General features: G+C 47.3%; 1 protein-coding gene across 10 annotated transcripts in view; it reads right to left on the reverse strand.

Moving 5' to 3' along the window:
- ZNF521 (zinc finger protein 521) overlaps window positions 1-15,322 on the reverse strand; it is a 339,396-nt gene that overhangs the window by 66,320 nt on the left and 257,754 nt on the right. The window lies entirely within an intron of this gene.

Raw genomic sequence — 15,322 nt, forward strand, 5'->3', positions numbered from 1 at the left:
AGAGAAGAGAAGAGAAGAGAAGAGAAGAATAAACCAGGTTGGAAGAGACCTTCAAGATCATCGTGTCCAACCCATCAACCAATCCAACACCACCTAAACAACTAAACCATGGCACTGAGCACCCCATCAAGTCTCCACCTGAACACCTCCAGTGATGGTGACTCCACCACGATCCCTGAGCAGAGGCTGGTTTGTACTAGAAGCTTTTTTAAGCTGGTACACAAATGATACATTCAAAGGCAGCTGGATTTCTCAAGCCCATGGGAGACAGGTGTCCACCTGTGTAGTCATACACCTTCCAGCAAAAATCCACCTCTCTGCTGTGTGCCTGCAGAAGAAACTCCCTTTCAGCCCCCTCCTGCCCCTTGCCCATGCATGCTGGCCCTCCCCAACCCCCTTTTGCTGCCTTCCCCCACGTATAAATAAAATAGGAAGACCTGCCCCACTACATTTCCTTGCATTAATTGATGGTAAGAAAAAAAGGAAAAGCCTGTTAAAAATAAAGCCCAGCAGTGACATTTTTCTTTGCTAAAGCACGAGAGCAGCACATTACAAACATTACAAAAAGGTCCCCTGGTAGGGACTGTGAAGTTCCACTCTGGCAGTAAAAGGCATCCACTGTATGTTCCCTGATTTAGTTATTTATTTATTTAATGCAGGATGTGTCACAAATGCAGATAAAACTCCCTGGCTCAGCAGCTGGGCTGCAGTACAGCCTGGGAGGGCTGGCTGGGCGCTGGGTATTTTTAGCATCCATCTCACCCCAGCCAGAGAAGTGATCCTGTTTACCGGCGGCACCGCACTGACGTCCGCAGCTATTCAGCCCCAGCCTGACGTTTCCCCCCCGCGGCTGCACCTCTCCTGCTTGGGCACAAGTTGGGTGGTTCTCGAGGGCTCCACGCTTTGTGCCCAGAGGTCCTTTTGACATTTGGGAACAATGCGTTCGTCAGGCTGCTACAGCCTCCCGAGGTGCACCTGGAGGTGCAGCGGCAAAGCGAGGGAAGCGGGGAAGGCAGCTCGCACACCCATTCTCCAGGAAAGCTCTCCCTGTGCCAGCTGACACACTGGGTTCGGGGAAAAACAGTTTCCAGCCATGTAAAAGACTGCATTGCCTTCAGGGAAGGTGAGTGCAGATGCTAAATTAGGCTTGGCAGGGTAGCAAAAGTGGGGAGAAAGAGAAACAAAGGGGTCAATTGTTTTTGTGTCCCTGGTGTTGCCTACCAGGATAAATATAGCCTCTCCTCTCCTGCCTCTGTTTTGCAGAATGCCCTGAGTATATCTGCAGGATCAAGCCCCAGATCCTCCTGCTTGCATAACATTTGCCAAATCCTTGGTGCCCAGTCACTTGAAGCTCCTTAAAAGTGTATTTTTCTAGACCATCTGAAGGTGTCTGAGAGCAAAAGAGACGTGGGCAGGTAAGTGGCTCTGTGGGGGCAACCTGTCAGAGGTGGAAGGAATGAGAAGAACAGCAGAATATTTTGTCACCTGGCCCTGCCACCCCTTCCCTGCAGCTCATGCTATGTTCCAGGCAGGTGGCCCCAGCCCAGAGAACCTCTCCACGTGAGGACAAGCAGCCAGAAAAGAATGTGACTGGGAACACTGAGTAAGGCACACGTAGTCGTGTCCTTTCCTCTGAAACAAACAGCCACTCCAGGCAAGCCTGACAGAACACAGATGCTGAAGAGGGCACAAAGATGGACAAGGCAGAGCCATGCAGGGTGCTGACAGAATTTCTTCCAAGCACAAGAGCCCTGTGACATAAGATAATGGGACGCTGACTGTGACTCCAGAAATAGGAGTTCAAAGCTGAGTGGTAGAAGAGCACAAAGGAAGGGGTGCAGGAATCTCTCAGCAAGGGAGTGTAAGCAGGGTTAGGATCATAGAATCCTCAGGGCTGGAAGGGAGCTCAAGGATCAGCCAGTCCAACCCCCCTGCCATGGGCAGGGACACCTCACACTACAGCAGGTTGCTCACAGCCACATCCAGCCTGGCTGCAAAAACCTCCAGGGATGAGGCTTCCACCACCTCCCTGGGCAACCTGTGCCAGGCTCTCACCACCCTCATGGGGAAGAATTGCTTCCTAACATCCAATCTGTATCTCCCCATTTCTACTTTTGCTCCATTCTCCCCAGTCCTATCACTCCCTGACACCCTAAAAATTCCTTCCCCAGCTTTCTTGTAGCCCCCTTCACATACTGGAAGGCAACAATAAGATCTCCTCAGAGCCTTCTCTTCTCCAGACTGAACAGCCCCAAGTCTCTCAATCTATCTTCATAGCAGAGGTGCTCCAGCCCTCTGGACACACTCCAGCATGCAGTACTCCAGGTGATGTCTGACCAGAGCAGAGTAGAATAAAATTATTTCCAGCTGGAAAAGCCCTCTAAGATCATCAAGTCCAACTATCAACCCAAGACCACCATGGCCACTAAACCATGCCCCAAAGTGCCATTGGGTTTGACAGAAACCTTTGGAAATGATCAAAGACACTTACAGCTGATAAAGGGGTGAGAGAAACACAAGTTAACTGCAAATGGGACCACAAAACTCAGTGTCCAAAACTAGCCTGGTGGCTGCAGTTGTCCAGTCTGAGGAAAAGCAGCCTGGTTGGGATGCAGTGGTGGATGCCTGGTGGATGTGGGGCAGGCTGTGGATGGAGTCTGCCTGGTCTTCAGCAAGGCCTTTGACACCATCCCCCACAGCAAACTGCTGGCCAAGCTGTCAGCCCCTGGCTTGGATGGGAGCACACTGCATTGGGTTAGGAACTGGCTGGAGGCTGAGCCCAGAGTGTGGTGGTGAATGGTGCCACAGCCAGCTGGCAGCCAGGCACCAGTGGTGTGCCCCAGGGATCAGTGCTGAGCCCCCTGCTCTATAATATCTTTATCAATGATCTGAATGAGGGGATTGAGTCCATCAACAGTAAGTTTGCAGATGACACCAAGCTGGGGGCAGGAGTTGATCTGTTAGAGGGTAGGGAGAGCTCTGCAGAGGGACCTGGACAGGCTGGACAGATGGGCAGAGTCCAAGGGCATGAGATTGAACACATTCAAGTGCCAGGTTCTACACAGTGGCCACAACAACCCCAGGCAGTGCTACAGGCTGGGGTCAGTGGCAGCTGAACATGAACCAGCAGTATGTCTGGGTGGCCAAGAAGGCCAATGGCATCCTGGCCTGCATCAGGAACACTGTGGCCAGCAGGAGCAGGGAAGTTATTGTGCCCTGTGCTCAGGTTAGGCCACACCTTGAGTCCTGTGTCCAGTTCTGGGCTCCTCAATTTAAGAAGGACATTGAGACTCTTGAAGGTGTCCAGAGAAGGGCAATGAGGCTGGGGAGGGGTCTGGAGCACAGCCCTGTGAGGAGAGGCTGAGGGAGCTGGGGTTGCTTAGCCTGGAGAAGAGGAGGCCCTGAAGGGAGGTTGTAGCCAGGTGGGGGTTGGTCTCTTCTCCCAGGCAAGAAACACCAGAACAAGAGGACACAGTCTCAAGCTGTGCCAGGGGAGGATGTGAAGAAGACATTTTTCATAGAAAGAGAGATTGGCCCTTGGAATGTGCTGCCCAGGGAGGTGGTGGAGTCACCATCACTGGAGGTGTTTAGGAAGAGACTTGATGGGGTGCTTGGAGCCATGGTTTAGTTGATCAGATGGTGTTGGGTGAGAGGTTGGACTTGATGATCTCAGAGGTCTTTTCCAACCTGGTTAATTCTATTCTATTCTATTCTATTCTATTCTATTCTATTCTATTCTATTCTATTCTATTCTATCCTATCCTATCCTATCCTATCCTATCCTATCCTATCCTATCCTATGTAACTTGGCTTCTAACAGAACTGTCTGTAGAGATGCAAAGAAGTGGAAAGATCTTTGGGATGATGAGAAGGAAAATGCAGTGGGATTTGGAGATGGGAATGAGTGGATTAATGGAGTGAAAAGGAGCCAAAAATAACAGTGGGGGAATATTGAGAGAACATTACTGACAGGTGTCTACTAGTTATAATTATGTATCTCTTCTGATGCCAGTGTTAAATTAGACTCTATCTAAATACAGATATTATTTCTGCCTTTGATGCTCCTAATCAAAAGGGAAGGAGAAATACTTTCTGCTCTTTTGCAGGACTTAACAACCAAGCACTGGAGAAAGGAGCAGCAGTATGGAGACATGTATCAATAAAGGAGACATGCATCTGCATTTCAAATTGCATATAGAAATGATGCCTGAACCCCTACTTAAGCAGGATTATGCCCCAAATGTTGAATTACTCTTTAAACCACAGCCAGAGAAAGTCTCTAATATCAGCTGGAATGAGGATTAGGCATTTTCCCCCCTGATCCAAGCCTAATGGGGCTGCACAGGAGAAGAGGAGATGCTTTTATGAGAAGCTGGCAAATACCTTTTCTGAAGGAGACTGCAGTTAGCTTGATTGCTGTCTTTTACCAGCAAAATAACTGCAGCTGCAACCAGCTACAATTAGGTGCTCAGTAATGTGTTAACAGGTAGCTATGCAAGCAAAAATGAAACCCAGTCAAGCCAAGCTGAACTTTGATCCTCAACCTATCTCTGACAAAGGAGCACCAAGGGACTCTGGTCTTTTTTTTTCTTAGCAGCTTTCACACTGATGCTATCACAACAATTAGTGCTTTTGAGACAGGCTGGTGGGATTGACAGCTGGCTGATGACACAGCACAGCTTGGAGACTGCCATTAGATCATCACTATTGACAGGTTATCTGCTTGCTCCTCGCTGGCAAGAAGTTCTTCTCTCTTCTGGCAACTGTAACTTACTCTTGAAGCAGGCCTGGCAGCGAGCAGCTTCCACACATTTCTGTTACTGACACCTAAACTTGTAACACAACTCTCCCCAGACTGTGTTTCACGAGGGGCAATCCTGATGCTTTAAACCCATCATTACAGACACCCTGCCAACGTTTAAGGCAGATCTTCTCACCACCACGTGGTAAAAATGCTGGCACAGGATTTTCATTAATCCTTCTAAGTGCCATGTAAACCATGGGAGAGTGAGTGTGTGCACATACATGGTTACATGGCAAACTGACAAACCCAAACAAAGGAGCAGGGAGCTGTGGTAAAGAAGTGAGGCACCAGAACAAGAGGACACAGTCTCAGGCTGCGCCAGGGGAGGTTTAGGCTGGAGGTTAGGAAGAAGTTCTATACAGGGAGAGTGATTGCCCATTGGAATGTGCTGCCCGGGGAGGTGGTGGAGTCACCATCAGTGGAGGTGTTCAGGAGGAGACTTGATGGGGTGCTTGGTGCCATGGGTTAGTTGATTAGGTGGTGTTGGATTGGTTGATAGGTTGGATGCGATGATCTTGAAGGTCTCTTCCAACCTGGTCTATTCTATTCTATTCTATTCTATTCTATTCTATTCTATTCTATTCTATTCTATTCTATTCTATTCTATTCTCTGCAGAGGAAAGAAATTGTAGCACAAGTAGAACAGAAGAAGAAGATGAACACAAGTTGGCCAAAGATGATAAACCAAGCAAGCAACCCTGCATGAACCAGAAAGCAAGAAAGATTTGCTTTGTCCAGATTTGTGTTTCCCAATTAGAACTATAGAATCCTTTTGGCTAGAAAAGTAGGACCAGGGAGAGAATTCCACATATATGTCCTTAGAGACAATCAGCTGAGGGGAGAGCTTCTTGCTCTGTACAACTCCCTGAAAGGAGGCTGGAACCAGGTGGGAATTGGTCTCTTCTCCCTAGTAACAAGTGACAGGAGGAGAGGAAATGGTCTCAGCTAGCACCAAGGCAGGTTTAGGCTGGACATTATGACAAACCTCTTCCCTGAAAGGGTTCTCAGAGGCTGGCACAGGCTGCTCAGGGAGGTGGTTGAATCCCCATCCCTGGAGGCGTTTCAAAGATGTGGTGATGTCTCAGGGACATGGTTTACCATGAGAATTGGTGGAGTTAGAGAATGGTCGGACTTGATGATCTTGGACGTCCATGATTTAGTTGATTAGATGGTGTTGGATGGTAGGTTGGACTCGATCTCAGAGGTCTCTTCCAACCTGGTTAATTCTATTCTATTCTATTCTATTCTATTCTATTCTATTCTATTCTATTCTATTCTATTCTATTCTATTCTATTCTATTCTATTCTATTCTATTCTATTCTATTCTATTCCATTCCATTCCATTCCATTCCATTCCATTCCATTCCATTCCAACCAAAGACACTCCATAAATCTATGATTCTATGATTGTAAATTTGCTGAGTGCTGGTTTGTTTTTCCCCACCCATGCAATAAAGCAAGTTAAGCCAAGGGCCTCTTCCTGCACACTCCACAATGCCTCACAATGCTGGGATACCCAGCATCTCACGTGGCTCTGGCAGTCTGCTGAATGAGGCCCTCACAGCAGACTCTTGCATTCCAGGACTCCAGAACAGGCTACCCACAATAGCAGAGCTTGATATGTTCCATCAAAACTCAACAAAAAAAGACAAAGGCCTGAAGCAGCAAAACACTACATCAAAAACAGGCAGCGGGCACTGGGCTCTCATACCAGCTGTGGGTGTGTGGTAGTTTTAGGCTATGCCTTCACAATTTTTCACAGGTCTTGAACAGAAAAAGTAGTAAAATGTAAAGAAATCACTGTTGGGTGTAAAAAAAGAAAACAAAGATCATTCTAGACAATTCCATTGGAGAGTTATCTACCATAGAATCATAGAATCAATAAGGTTGGAAAAGACCTCAGAGATCATCAAGTCCAACCTGTCACCCAACACTTCATGACTACTAAACCATAAGACTGCTTGTACCACAACAGTTTCTTCTTCTCAGCTCTTCTTGCCTTTTCAATTTGGAGAGATTCTAACCTGCTTCTGCTTGACCTGGGCTGCATTGTTTTGGTTTAATTCTAACAGCAACTTTCTCTGCTCTTTTCTCTTCTCCCTTTTGGATTGAGGGAGGCAGTAAAAGAAGGAGCTGGTAGCTTCTTCACAAGGGTCCTTGTGCCATTTGTTAATTGTAAATACCTATAAATATTGTAACTATTACATATTTTTACACATTCATTGCATTCCATTGCAGATTGTAGTTTTGCTTGTAAATACAGCTGCCATTTGCTTCCAAATGGGCTGGTCTGGCAAAGTTAATGTTGGGGTGGGGGGAAACATCAACCCACCACATTACAGGATGTGAGGCACTGTTTCATGCTAATGCTTCCATGGCCTTCTCCCTTCAGTAAAATGTGACACTTCTTTCCTTGGGGAGCGGTCAGGGAGCTAGAACAAGCCTAATCACTTTGAGAAGCATCAGAAAATAAGGAATCTCTATCTACCTATATACCCACCACATTACAGGATGTGAGGCACTGTTTCATGGCCTTCTCCCTTCAGTAAAACGTGACACTTCTTTCCTTGGGGAGTGGGCAGGGAGCTAGTACAAGCCTAATCACTTTGAGAAGCATCAGAAAATAAGGAATCTCTATCTATCTGTATGGGTGAAGAAAATCCAAGTCTTTCTAATTTGGAGAAATCATCTCACGGAGCAGAGCAGACAAGTTGCTAGGGGCCTCTGACTGAGGGCTCTTGGGTCTTCTCCATACCTTTGATCTGCATTATGAAATGTTAATGTCCACCACGTCAGGCCTTGTTACATAAACATAGCCTTGCTCTAGCTGCTCAGGCCTGCCCCTCACAACTCCCATTCACGGTATCCCTTTCTGTTTAAACACTGACTCGCCGCTTTCACACCCGGCAGCGCTGACGTTTTTAAACGGGAGCAGCTAAACCAGGGGTAAACTGCTAACTGCAATTTATTGATGATCAAGAGCCGGCTTCAGATTCAATCCCAGTGACTGCCTAATGAAGCACGTTCGCATCCCGCATCCGGAACATGTATATGGATGCTGTTTTGCCCCTCCCCCTTCAGCCAGGAGAAGGGGGTCTCGGAATCTGCGATTTCCTGTTGATCAGATCCGAAGCAACCACCAGCACCTATTTGCTTTTGTTTTGATATCTCTATTAACAGACTGTTCATGTCTAACTGCAAAAAAAAAAACCACACAACACCACACCACAACTTGGTTGCACTTCCTCAACATCTTTGCCCAAGACAGACCAGTAAACACAATTCCTCTCTCTATAATTAGCCTTTTCTCCAAGGGCCCTGAAGTAAGTCTGCATGCCGTAGATTTAATATCCAGTGCTATATCCATATGTGCTGCCCTTGCCTGGTCCCAGAGCATATAAACTCCCCTATTAGCAGCCTTGACTGCTTAATTATGCAGATTCTTTTTTTTTTGTACCCGCCTGCCTGTAAAATTACTGTGCCTAACCTTTTTTCCCTCCCTCCTCTTTGCACCATGCTGGCCATTCTAATGAAATCGGCGTAGGGGAAAGGGTCTGATTTGCAGTTATGGAGGCTGGAGCGCGCTGGCAATCTGTCCTTAGTGGGAGTTACAAAAGAAGTCAAATGCCTTCATCTGGTTCTCCCCTCTCATCCCCAAGGTGATTGAGTTCACTTCCTGATGCTTCCCAAGTTTTCCTCGGGCTGTCCAATCAGTGCATCCACCAGGGAGCCCGGCCTAGCTTGCAACAGTCTCCGTATCTAGTTACAGCCCCACCAGGGACAGCCAACCATCCACCCCCAAGCCTTCAGATGAAAACCTTTCCTAACAAGGCCGCCCAGCGCCAATGAAATAACACACATCTGCATATCCACTGGGTCCCATGTTTCTTGTGCTCATGGATTATGTATCTTGCAGCCTCTAATAAAGAAATGCAGTTCTTTGTTTAATGTTTATCTTGTGCTTGTTAAGCAAATGCTAATGTTGTATCAGAATGCTTTAGTGCTATTTGGGTTTTTGGTGATTTACTACACGACAATCTGCTGTGAAGTAAATTTAGAGGGGAGGGGGAATGAGAGAGAGAGAGAGAGAGAGAAAAATCATTCTGGCTGAGAGAAAACGGTTTGACAGAGAAGGAGCAAGAGGCAGAGGGAAAGATGAGGGAGTGAGACAGGAGAGTGAGAGCAACAGCTCCCAATATGACTCCCCTAACCCCTGGCTGACATGCCCACTTCATCACTAGCCAGTCCGATACCTGGAGGTACAGAATCAACCCAGCACAATTTCCAAAAGGGATGAGATGATAACTTCCCCTTCAGTGATAAGGTAAACAGTGTCCTGAAGGGTAAACAAAAAATAAAAAAGCCCCTTTTGTTGTCTGCCTTTGTGCCCTGATGGCTAGCACTGTGCTGTGTTATTCACAGACCACAGGGAAGCCCTAGATTTAATTGTTCATGCCTGGCTCTGCTAGAAATGGGCAAAAGAGAATATGAAGTATTCAAACACCCTTCTCCAAATTATTTTTTCTTCCCTCCCCCCTTCGGGAGGGAGAGAGAGAGAGGAGATTTGGAAGCTGATGAACAAATGAATGTCCTCTATTTACCCTTTGGCAAGACAGAATATAGATATCCACAGTGCTAAGCACTCCTGTCAGTCTCCGTTCAATTCCTTCAGTCCTGTTCTGAAAGAAGATGTTAAGTTCTGGAGTTGTGTTTATTTTTCTTCTACAAATGAATCAGGATCAATAAAAAAGGCATCTCCAAAAGGAGGAGACTTGAAATGCAGCTGCCCATAACCCCCCTTCACACTACAACATCCCTTTTACCAACTACCCTTTGTCAAAGACCCCTTGATTTTAAGGACTGCATGAAATAAGGCTGCACAGGGTCCCCAGGCTCAAACAGCTTAAAACAACGCTGTGGGTGAACAATTCTACACCTTCAGTATGATGGAAGCCAAAAAGAGAGAGTTTTCAGTGTGGAGGTATCTTCTGGAGCTGCAAAGGTTAATTCCCTGTGCAACCTAATGTACATTCCTGTTGCACACACATGCACTTGGGCACATGGATGTCCCCTTCACTGCTGGGATGCTGTGCTCCTGGCAGACTTATTCCTCCTCTGTCCAAGAGTGGGATCACCCTGCTGCACCTTTAGATGTGTGCAACCACTAACTGCAAGCACTCAGCACCTTACAAGCTGACATTTTTATTCTGAAGAGTAAACCTGGCATTAGTGTAAGCTGGCGCTGCACTCTCTGGACTGAGAATCATGAGCACGGAAAGACTTCAAAACAGAAGGTGGGAAGTATGAGAAGTGGTTATGTGAGGTTTGCTACCTTGCCCCCTTTTTAATGTGTGAAAGATCATCTTGGCTGGTAAGAGGACCCCATTTTTTTGGAACCCACTCAGATCTGGGGGTTCCATGCTGAAACTGCTGACAAAATACCAGATGGCTATTTCTGTGCTATTTATTGACAAGTTCTCATTCTGAACATAAAGTCGACTGGCCTAAGTAGATTCAGGTGATCATACTTGCTCTATTAATTTAAAGGAGAGGACTCTGTCTCCTCTTAGCTAGCTCAGCTCACTAAGTGGCTTAAGAACAGAAACTTCCTGCCTTTCTCTCCCATCCCCTTCTCCCTTCCCTGCTTTCCTCCCACCAAAGGGAGCAAATTTTCCTCTAAGCAGTGTACTTAATTCTTTTGTATATGGAGTATTACTGCAGAAAGCCATTGTGAGCTGCACATACTCTGCTAATGCCCCATTTATTACTAGACACAATTCAAGGTCCTGACTGTAATCTTCTAAAGCCCCTAATGACCTCGGGTTGGGCTGCATTTGAGACTTTCTCTCCACTGACAATCCACCAAGAAAATTGAGCTCAACGGGAACACTCAACCTGACAGCGCTCCCATTTAAATCCTTTAGAGCAAAGGACTTTCTCCATGAGCTGACTGTAGAGGTCCATACCTGACCTGCTGACTTGAGCTGACCCTAGACAACAGCATCACCACGAACAGGCTGCGCGGGAGCCCTGTCAGAGACTTCATTTCCCTCCTGCCGTCTCCATCAAAGCTATCTTTGGCAATCGCTGCAGCTGAAAACACTGCTTGGTGTAAGCTGAGAAAGAGGCTCAAGGACACCACGAGCCCACGATGCATACACTTGGCTTTAAAGACAGGAAACCTTCAGCCTCCAGCCTGTGTTGGATGAAGAAGGACCATTATAAACGGGAGGCTTGACCTAGCAACTAGCATTTGTGTGCAGGTCACTGCAATGTGGAAGCCATCTCCACTAATCAGCCTGTGCTGTTCCACTTCCCACACCAACAGATTCCTGCTAGACACCACTAATGTGGTGATCCCCCACAGCCCATGGCTTCAGCAGTGTGCCCAGGTGGCCAAGGAGGCCAATGGCATCCTGGCCTCCACCAGAAATAATGTGTCCAGCAGGAGCAGGGAAGTCATTCTGCCCTGTGCTCAGCACTGCTTAGGCCACACCTTGAGTCCTGTGTCCAGTTTTGGGATCCTCAGTTTAAGAAGGACATTGAGAGACTTGAAGGTGTCCAGAGAAGGGCAACAAGGCTGGGGAGGGGTCTGGAGCACAGCCCTGTGAGGAGAGGCTGAGGGAGCTGGGGTTGCTTAGCCTGGAGAAGAGGAGGCTCAGGGGAGACCTTCTTGCTCTCTCCAACTCCCTGCAGGGAGGTTGTAGCCAGGTGGGGGTTGGTCTCTTCTCCCAGGCAAGCAGCACCAGAACAAGAGGACACAATCTCAATCTGTGCCAGGGGAGGTTTAGGCTAGAGGTGAGGAGAGAGTTCTTCCCAGCAAGAGAGATTGGCCATTGGGATGTGCTGCCCAGGGAGGTGGTGGAGTCCCCATCCCTGGAGGTGTTCAGAAAAGGCTTGGATCTGTCACTTGGAGCCATGGTTTAGTTGTCAGGAGGTGTTAGGTATTAGGTAATAGGTTGGACTTGATGATCTCTGAGGTCTTTTCCAACCTGGTTGATTCTATGATTCACCTTGTGTAGCTGGCCACATTTTTAATCAGGGCTGTGTGGTAGCAGCAGACATAAAGCAGGAGATGTGCCTTTGTTACATGCCAGCAATCTCTCACTTACTTTCTTTTTTTTTCTATCTTTTCTCAGTTTTTTCTTTATTTATTTTGAGGAACAGAGCACTGCAAAGACAATTCTCCTTTCCCACCAGCATTTAAAAAACACCTCCTAAAAGTCAAAAATGACTGTTATGGATCTGAGCAGGAATCAAATCACAGGCATCAAATCATATCAGTGATGCAGATCTACCCTAACCACCCTTAAGTACCTGCTCATCCATTTTGCCTTGACAGATCTTCTTGTAGAATCACTGAAAACAGAGTTGGAAGGAACCTTAAAAGGTCACCTAGAGCATCCTCCTGCCCTAAAGCAAGATCAGCTATGCTGTACAATTTAGATGACCTCGAAGTAACGAAGCAGAAAGGATGATGGCTAAAATGCCAGTGGATTAAGCCCAGTTCTGAATGTATTGATCACAAGGAAAAGAGCATTTGAAATCTGCTCTGACTGTGCAAGAGTCAAAGGAAACAGGTGGTTAACAAGCTGGTTAATCCAGGTGGTTTGCTTCAGGTGATGGAGTCAAGTGTTTCTGACTGTGAGGAATTATTTCCAGGATCTAGTCAGATCCAGACAGCTTTCCCGTGCTTGTGCAAGCTCTAAAAGAGATATAGAGGTGTTTGATAGCTACCTGTCAGAGTCAATTTGCAAGAGTCACCATGAAGTTTTGAGTAGCAGCCTCAGAGAATAATGAGTCTTTTCTGCCTGAATTTCAGCCTGGGATGGTGCCTGAGTTTCTGGAAGTGACAGGACACACAATAAAACCTCAGAGTCAAATCCAGGTCTCTCCTACACAGAGTACAATTCCTCTGTCAGTGGAAGATATCAATGACCTAAAAATGCCTGAGGAGAAGCTTGGCTCTAAGTGTTGCCACCTATGCCACTTACCTTCAGTTCTGGGCTATTATTCAGGAAGGATTCATGGGGTGAATCCCCCCTCACTGAAAAGTCACAAAGATCACAGACCCCAGAATGCCAGGTTGGAAGGGACCCCAGGGACCATCTGGTCCAACCTCTCCAGCTCACAGCAGAGCTGAAAGGAACTGGCTCAGAACCCTGCCAAGCTGAGCCTTCTAACTGCCCCATGGAGGGGACTCCCCTGCTGCCCTTGGGAGATGATTCCAGTCTCTGACTACCCTCAAGGGCAAACATTTTCTCCTGCAGTCCCATGGGAATGTCCCCAGCAGTGCCTTGTCCCCATCCCCCCTTGTCTTTCCCATGGGGCTCCTTCTACACAGGGAGTCTCCATCCTCCTGGCAGCCTCCCTTTAGCTGCTGCTCCATGGTGATAAGGTCTCCCCTGAGCCTTCTCTTCTCCAGGCTGAACACACTCAGCTCTCAGCCTTTCCTCACACAGCAGGGCTACCAGGCTTCTGAACATTCTGGTTGCCCTTCTCTGGACACTTTCCAGCCTGTCCACATCTTTTCTGTACAGCATTGCAAGGTTGTACTTTGTCATCAGTGTTATAAACTTGCCAAGAGAAAACCAGTAGCTGTGTGAGAAAAGCAGCCTGAATCATGGCATATTTAGCTACCAGGGTAGACACACCTGGAAACCTCCATCCCTTCTGACTTGGATTGGAAGTGTTTTACCCAAGCACCCTGTAGACAGCTGGTTAAAGCTCCACCCTGATCAACCATGATAGTTCTGCTCTTCTGTGGAACATGGGAAATTCCATGGAAGTACACTGGTCAAAGGATTTTACTAAAGCTTATCTTCTGCTGTTTATTTAGAGAACAATTGTCTGTACCATCTATTCAGGTACCAGTGACTACTTAGAGCCTTTTTTGACCACTTCTGCTTAGCAGGAGGGATTAGATTTTCACAAGAGATTGAAGTGAGATGGTTGTCGGTCTCTTCTCCCAAGTAACAAGTGACAGAGTGAGAGGAAATGGTGTCAAGCTACACCAGGGGAGGTTTAGGTTGACATTAGAAGAAACTCCTTCTCTGAAGGGGTTATCATAGTATCATAGTATCAGTCAGGGTTGGAAGGGACCACAAGGATCATCCAGTTCCAACTCCCCTGCCATGGGCAGGGACACCCCACACTACATCAGGCTGCCCAGAGCCTCATCCAGCCTGGGCTTAAACACCTCCAGGGACAGGGCCTCAACCACCTCCCTGGACAACCCATTCCAGGGCTTCTTCATGGTGAAGAACTTCCTCCTCACCTCCAGCCTGAATCTCCCCACCTCCAGCTTCGTTCCATTCTCCCTAGTCCTATCACTACCTGAGATCCTGAGAAGTTCCTCCCCAGCCTTCTTGTGGGCCCCCTTCAGATCCTGGAAGGCCACAATGAGGTCACCTGGGAGCCTTCTCCTCTCCAGACTGAACCTCAAAGCCTGGCACAGGCTGCCCAGGGAGGTGGTGTAATCCCCATCCCTGGAGGTGTTTCAAAGAGGCAGAGACGTGGTGCTGAGGGCCATGGGTTAGGACCAGCCTTGGCAGAGTTAGAGAATGGTTGGACTGGATGAGGAGGGTCAGAAAGTGGCAATCAACATTGTGACACATCTTTTATTTGCATTTTTTTCTGAATACAAGAAAAGACTCAAAGCTCACCAGGTTATTTGAACTCCACTCAGTCTATTACTGACACTCTTCTATTTCTCCTCCACTCTCTGATGGGTCAGACTTAAGGATTGTATTTTTTATCATTATGATTCAGAAGCTCAGTGAAAGAAGTTGTTTGGGTTTGTTTGGGGCTTTATTTCTTCTTCTTTCTATAAGCTAATATTGGGGTTGAGGGCCAAACAATCTAATGATGCAGCATTACTTGCATTATTCCTGCAGCTATTTGATTTTGACAAGCCCACATTTGGTAATTAACATGAGAATGCCCCCTTGGGCCGTTCTCCTGTTAGCTAAAATATCTTATAAATTACAGCAATAAAAGGAAAAAGTGAACACACTGCCTGTCAATGCTTCAACTTCTCTGGCAAGGAGAGGAGGCAATGCCACGGTCTGGAAACAGGCAGACGCCAAGTGGATGCACACTGTCTGTGCCCATCTGAAGCAGTCCCCTGTCTGTCAGGGGAAAAGACCCCCAGACCAGTGTGGGGTGGAAGAAAAGCACGCTGCTAGTTGCAGTGTGGATGTGGAACATGAGGCTTTCACAGGTGTGGTGGGTTGAAATTTCCTCCCCCCCCACTCCCCAGCATTAACTTTGCCAGGCCAGCTCAGCTGGAAGCAAATGGAAGCTGTGTTCATAGGCAAAACTACAATCTACAGCAGTATGCAACTAACCTTCAGGTAGTTGTAGAGAGCAAGCAGGGGAGACATCATTGCTCTCTACAACTACCTGAAGGGTGGTTGTAGTCAAGAAGGGGTTGGTCTCTTCTCTCTAGCAACCAGCACCAGAACAAGAGGACACAGTCTCAAGCTGCATCAGGGGAAGTTTAGGCTGGAGGTGAG

Source organism: Melanerpes formicivorus, unplaced genomic scaffold (assembly GCF_026170545.1).
Source record: "Melanerpes formicivorus ecotype bairdi unplaced genomic scaffold, bMelFor1.0.p_v2 SCAF_42, whole genome shotgun sequence".
In the NCBI taxonomy this organism is placed as follows: Eukaryota; Metazoa; Chordata; class Aves; order Piciformes; family Picidae; genus Melanerpes; species Melanerpes formicivorus.